A 6,908-nucleotide genomic window follows, 5' to 3' on the forward strand; every position below is an offset into this window, starting at 1 on the left:
GCAAAAATTATTCCCTGAAAACAAAATATATGAGCGTAAAAGAAATTAAATTCTAAATAGAGTTTCTTTTGCAAAAATGACGAAAATAGTAAAAGAAATCCGCAAAACTATAAAAAACTGTTTTTCTTAAATATGTAAAAGCTATAGCACCGATCGAAAAAGGTTCAAAGAGAAAGTACTAGGGTTTAAAAAGATATATCGAGTGGTTCTTGTTGATCTTTTTATAATCGTCGACTCTTTATTTCGTTTCGAGGTCTATCGAAAAGACCGTTAAAAATTTGGTTCTCTATAACTCGTTAACATTCACGTTCGCATTCTTGACGTTTACTGTAAGTATAGCCCGTGGTAAGCCAAAAAAGCACTTGTTTAAAACATTAAACAATGTTAATATTTTTCAAGATACATCGATATTTTGAGAAAAGGTGCTCTCGATAGTTACCTAGATGTTCTTAGCGGATAGCCCTACAGTAACGGTTTTAGACGTATTTTCTTTGCATACCATGCTATTAAACAGTTTTTACGGTTTTATTAATTGCAAGGATTAAAAAATGACTTAGAATACATTGCAGCAGCCCTGTCAGCACCAAAACAATACGAAGGTAGGTCCATAAGCAGGGAATTGCAGGAGAAATTATGTTTTTCGGCTTTGCCTGAATGCAATATAAGCCGTCGATACGGTTCCCCTTGATAACCGAATACTTCGTCTACCTTCTTTACGGAAGCACCCACAATACGAGCACCAGCAATTTGTCCACGCCCGAATTCACTTAGCTCCGACATGATGCGCCCACAACTACACAAACACTGACACTTGAAACGTATTGAGGACATTGTACGGGTGTCGTTCATTGTCAAATGCAACAGCAGAACCTGCGGGGCTAGCTAGCATCTGCATTTACTTTCAAGCATGCATTTCTCGCGTTTTTTCCGTATTTTTGTCCAATCCTTGTATGTCCCTTGACTCTGAATATTATCTGTGAGATCCTGCTTAAAAATTCGAGCGACCAGTACACTTTTGCCAGCCACGGGGGACGCGAAGATGTGGGTCATATAAGTTTTGTCAAAATCTTATCATATGTAGACACGAATGTACAGTCGTGGACAAAACGAGCGAGACCCCTCGCCTTTTCGTTATGCCGATCAGCACAGCTTTAAAGTCTGCTACACAGCATAACAGGCAAGGCGACGAAGTGCTACCAACATACTATGCACAGGCGTGAAATTCACATACTATCCGAATTTTCGTAGACTGTTTTCAATCATGTGTGTGACTATATTAATGCTGATTAATGTGTTAAACACAACACGTAAATATAAGATATAAATGAAAGAAGAAACGCTAATTAGTATGAACTGTACTAATAAAAATGAATTTCAGCTTATTGAGGTAACATAACTGTTTTAGTAAGACAAAGTACCACCATATCGTTACGAATTAGCAAAACGGGTTTTAAGGGCTGGGTAGACAGTTAAACGGTGAAGAGAGTGGGACTAGTAGGGTTCCATGTTTACCGATTTAGGTGACGAAATCCTAATAACGAAAATAGCTACGACAGTTACTGATTCACGTTTACAGGAATGCAAATAAATTCCATTTGCCTATACACGTGGTAATCCAGATCCCAGTATTAATGCCACCGCGTTTTAGAAGTGCGAGCATTCCCATTGCTAGGGAGCTTAAGAAACACTTCGGCTAATGAACGGTTTCGGGCTGTGGCGAGTCTAATGGAGAATTCGAAACATTGTAGAATACGTTTGGCAGCTATGTAGCTGTTTATTGCCTGGGGTGGTGCAGAATTATCCTACTAAATTTACTCGCTTAATAACAGTATTTAGTTATTTCGAAAACATCCCGAATGATTGACACGTAAGCGGTGACATAAAGGTAGAAAATTCTTGTTTTTGAGTCCAGAAAGCTCTATGCAACAGAAACTGCAGATAATTTTGCCATTTTCATTGCGAAATTGCCGGCTTATTCAAGTCTGGGGTAATAATAGAGGGCTGTTTGCTTGGGTTGTCTGCTAGCGTAGTGAAAGGTGTTTGCTACTGCAAGGGAGGTCTGGTTTTCGGTTCTAATCTCGATGGAGGCAGATAGACTATCAGTAAAGCAATTTTAAGAAATTCTCGCGCCCCCAATACGTTTTATTGCTACCTTCATTCTGTACTGGCGCCCTGTGGATGTAAATATGAAGACCTTGTTACTGATTACTTTTTCCGCTTCTGTCAATAATTGATTTGACTTATGTGTGGCACTGAATGCTTTTTTAACTTAATTTCGTTATGAGTCTTCACGCATTGCTAAATTTGCACACTTTCATGGGAGGTCAGCAACGGTAATCCAGTATGACTGGTCGTAACGATATGGTGGTACATTGTCTTACTAAAACAGTTATGTTACCTCAATAAGCTGAAATTCATTTTTATTAGTACAGTTCATACTAATTAGCGTTTCTTCTTTCATTTACATCTTATATTTACTTGTTGTGTTTAACACACTAATCAGCATTAATATAGTCATACACATGATTGAAAACAGTCTAACAAAGTTCGGATGGTTTGTCAATTTCACGCCTGTGCATAGTATGTTGGTAGCACCTCGTCGCCTTGCCTGTTATGCTGTGTAGCAGACTTTAAAGCTGTGCGGATCAGCATAACGAAAAGGGGAGGGGTCTCGCTCGTTTTGTCCACGACTGTACCTGCTGGGCACTTACAGATAAGAACATAAAATAATACGTGGATCTCATAAGAAATGATAAATGTTGCTCTATTCCGTTGTCAATGCACTTTACAAATTACTTGTAGTTAAAATCACTAGCGGGGCGGAAGAAGGAGAACAAAATCAGCTTCCTCTTGAACGGTGGTTTTTTATCTGCTACACTCTTCATCGTAATGAATCAGCAGTTAAAGAGCGCTTCAATGGTACAATCAAGCACCTCCAGAGCGGAAGGCGGATCTGTGAAGGATAATGAAGCTCTTTCCTCCCCCATATTCATCCCCCACGCCTCAGTGCTACTGTCAAATCAGAATAGCTTGTTAGTGAGTTACTTTATCTTCTGATGATGACCTAGACGCAAAGAATCAACCCAATAGACTGTCAGCTAATAAAACTGAGACCGAGGGAACGCATCGATCCCTGAAATTTTACATGACCTAATTCGTTTAACTGACAAAAGCATTCCTCACAGCATCAGCTGAAATCACCTCGCTAACCTGACTTCAGCGTCATTTTGGATTCGACGAAGTTAACTTGTGGAATCTTAAGACGAGTTCTGCAGAAGTTACGACTTTGGAGAGCTATGTGATTTTCTTTACTTAAACTAGTTCGTTTTACGCAAAACACACGATAATTTGTCGTTGGCATGAGAACGAAGATGTAAGTGCACTTTAGAAATATTTATTTGTAATGTGAACAGGAAATCTTCCTTGAAGCTTTTCCTGTATTTGTTTTGATTGTTTTAGTTTCTCTACGAAGCCTGCTTTACTATTTCAGAAACGTTCCATTTACGGTACTTCATCGTTTCAGCTTGTAGTCGGTGAAACAGAGAGTGATTTAAATCAGTTTCCCGTAGAATATTGCTAAGTAATCATTTTCTAAGTTCGTAACATTCTCATGATTAACGTATAGGTTTTGGACAAATATATGGAAAATAAGCGAGAAAGGCATGCTTGGACATAAATGCAAACGCTAGCAGAGCATTCATGTTGCGCTATTGTATTTGGCCACGAACAGCAGATCTGCAATGTCCTCAGTAATTTGCAACTGTCAGCCGTAGTCATAAAAGTGTTCTGTGTAGTTGTGAGTGCATTATGTCGGAGCTAAGTGAAATCGAACGTGAGCGAACTGTTGGTGCTCGTATGGTTGGTGCTTCTGTAAACAAGGTAACCGAAATATACGGTGATCAAGAGGTACCATATCGAAGGTTTATACCGCATACAGCGAAAGCGGAAATACATCATCTGCTAAGTCACAACGCGGACGTAAGAGTGTGTTGAGAGATCGTGTCAGACGAAATTGGAATTAATTTAAAACCTTCAGCTGCTGACGGACGTTGATATACACTCCTGGAAATTGAAATAAGAACACCGTGAATTCATTGTCCCAGGAAGGGGAAACTTTATTGACACATTCCTGGGGTCAGATACATCACATGATCACACTGACAGAACCACAGGCACATAGACACAGGCAACAGAGCATGCACAATGTCGGCACTAGTACAGTGTATATCCACCTTTCGCAGCAATGCAGGCTGCTATTCTCCCATGGAGACGATCGTAGAGATGCTGGATGTAGTCCTGTGGAACGGCTTGCCATGCCATTTCCACCTGGCGCCTCAGTTGGACCAGCGTTCGTGCTGGACGTGCAGACCGCGTGAGACGACGCTTCATCCAGTCCCAAACATGCTCAATAGGGGACAGATCCGGAGATCTTGCTGGCCAGGGTAGTTGACTTACACCTTCTAGAGCACGTTGGGTGGCACGGGATACATGCGGACGTGCATTGTCCTGTTGGAACAGCAAGTTCCCTTGCCGGTCTAGGAATGGTAGAACGATGGGTTCGATGACGGTTTGGATGTACCGTGCACTATTCAGTGTCCCCTCGACGATCACCAGTGGTGTACGGCCAGTGTAGGAGATCGCTCCCCACACCATGATGCCGGGTGTTGGCCCTGTGTGCCTCGGTCGTATGCAGTCCTGATTGTGGCGCTCACCTGCACGGCGCCAAACACGCATACGACCATCATTGGCACCAAGGCAGAAGCGACTCTCATCGCTGAAGACGACACGTCTCCATTCGTCCCTCCATTCACGCCTGTCGCGACACCACTGGAGGCGGGCTGCACGATGTTGGGGCGTGAGCGGAAGACGGCCTAACGGTGTGCGGGACCGTAGCCCAGCTTCATGGAGACGGTTGCGAATGGTCCTCGCCGATACCCTAGGAGCAACAGTGTCCCTAATTTGCTGGGAAGTGGCGGTGCGGTCCCCTACGGCACTGCGTAGGATCCTACGGTCTTGGCGTGCATCCGTGCGTCGCTGCGGTCCGGTCCCAGGTCGACGGGCACGTGCACCTTCCGCCGACCACTGGCGACAACATCGATGTACTGTGGAGACCTCACGCCCCACGTGTTGAGCAATTCGGCGGTACGTCCACCCGGCCTCCCGCATGCCCACTATACGCCCTCGCTCAAAGTCCGTCAACTGCACATACGGTTCACGTCCACGCTGTCGCGGCATGCTACCAGTGTTAAATAAAGACTGCGATGGAGCTCCGTATGCCACGGCAGACTGGCTGACACTGACGGCGGCGGTGCACAAATGCTGCGCAGCTAGCGCCATTCGACGGCCAACACCGCGGTTCCTGGTGTGTCCGCTCTGCCGTGCGTGTGATCATTGCTTGTACAGCCCTCTCGCAGTGTCCGGAGCAAGTATGGTGGGTCTGACACACCGGTGTCAATGTGTTCTTTTTTCCATTTCCAGGAGTGTATATCAACGGGGACAGGTGAAAATGTGTGCCCCGACCGGGACTCGAACCCGGGATCTCTTGCTTACATGGCAGACGCTCTATCCATCTCTCTCTTTCTTTTTTATCTCATTTGGTTCGTAACTGATCGTTATATTTGTTCGGGACGGGCGTCCTGTGACACTTGTTCAAGTTTGGTGTTGATCCATTAACTCAGTTTTTTTTATTAAAGAGGGCAGCTAACCCTCTGACCAGACACGCTGAGCTGCCGTGCCGGCTGACGGCTGCAAGTCATTAATGGTGTCTGTCTTTCGGACATGTCCGAAAGAACAGACACCATATCTATAAAAGTATATAGTTCGGGCAATACCGGCCATGACATTCTTCTTCTGTGCGGATTCACACATATTCCCCCAACTCTTACGGGACTTGGTAAGAATGTCTTCAAAAAGTAATGAGTGTGTTGGTGTGGGACACTACGAATGTAGTGTGTGGACATACAAGATGAGAATGTGGGTCTCGCAGGAGGCGTACGCGAGTCGTACTATCCTCTGTGCCCTCGGTGGCTCAGATATATAGAGCGTCTGCCATGTAAGCAGGAGATTCCGGGTTCGAGTCCCGGTCGGGGCATACAGTTTCACCTGTTCCCGTTGATATATATCAACGCCCGTCAGCAGCAGAGGTATTAAATTAATTCTAATTTCGTTCTAGACGGCTGAAGGTCATCAACGGCCTCTGTTCTTTCGGACATGTCCGAAAGAACAGACGCCATATCCGTATAAGTACATCGAGTTCGACGGTCGTTGAAGAGGACTGTGTCGAAAAATAAGCGGACGACAGCTGTAAAAGTCACTGCAGAGCTGGATATCGCAGTCGCGAACCCTGTCACCACCAAAAGAACACGAAGGTAGTCCATAAGCAGGGAACTGCATTTCGAGCTGGAATTCCAAGCTACTCATTAGTGATGCACATGCCCGTAACAGGAAAACTTGGCGCCGAAGCCTTAAAGCCTGGACTATGGAGCAATGGAGGAAAGCCATTTGCTCGGTTGAGTTTTGTTCCCCAGCGTTTCCAACTTCTGGCCGAGTTTACGTCCCGAGAGTGAAACATGGCGGAAATTTGATGATCATCTGGGCAGTCATATAGCGGTATTCCAGAGGTCCCATGGTTGCTCTGCAAGGTCGCATTACTGTCAGAGACTGTGTGACCAGTTTCGCTGGTCAAGTCGGTCCCATGGTACAATGTTCGTTTACCAATGGTGGTCCTGTGTTCCAATACGACAGGACCCCTGTTCACACAGCTCGCGTCATCCAGGATTGGTTTCGTGAGCACGAGGATGAAGTGTCGCATTTTCCCTGTCCACCACAAGCTCCAGATTCCTATATTACTGAGCTTTTTTGGTCTACTTTGGAGAGACGGGTGCGTGATAGCTATTCACCTCCATCAT

Source organism: Schistocerca nitens, chromosome 3 (genome assembly GCF_023898315.1).
Source record: "Schistocerca nitens isolate TAMUIC-IGC-003100 chromosome 3, iqSchNite1.1, whole genome shotgun sequence".
Classification (NCBI taxonomy): domain Eukaryota; kingdom Metazoa; phylum Arthropoda; class Insecta; order Orthoptera; family Acrididae; genus Schistocerca; species Schistocerca nitens.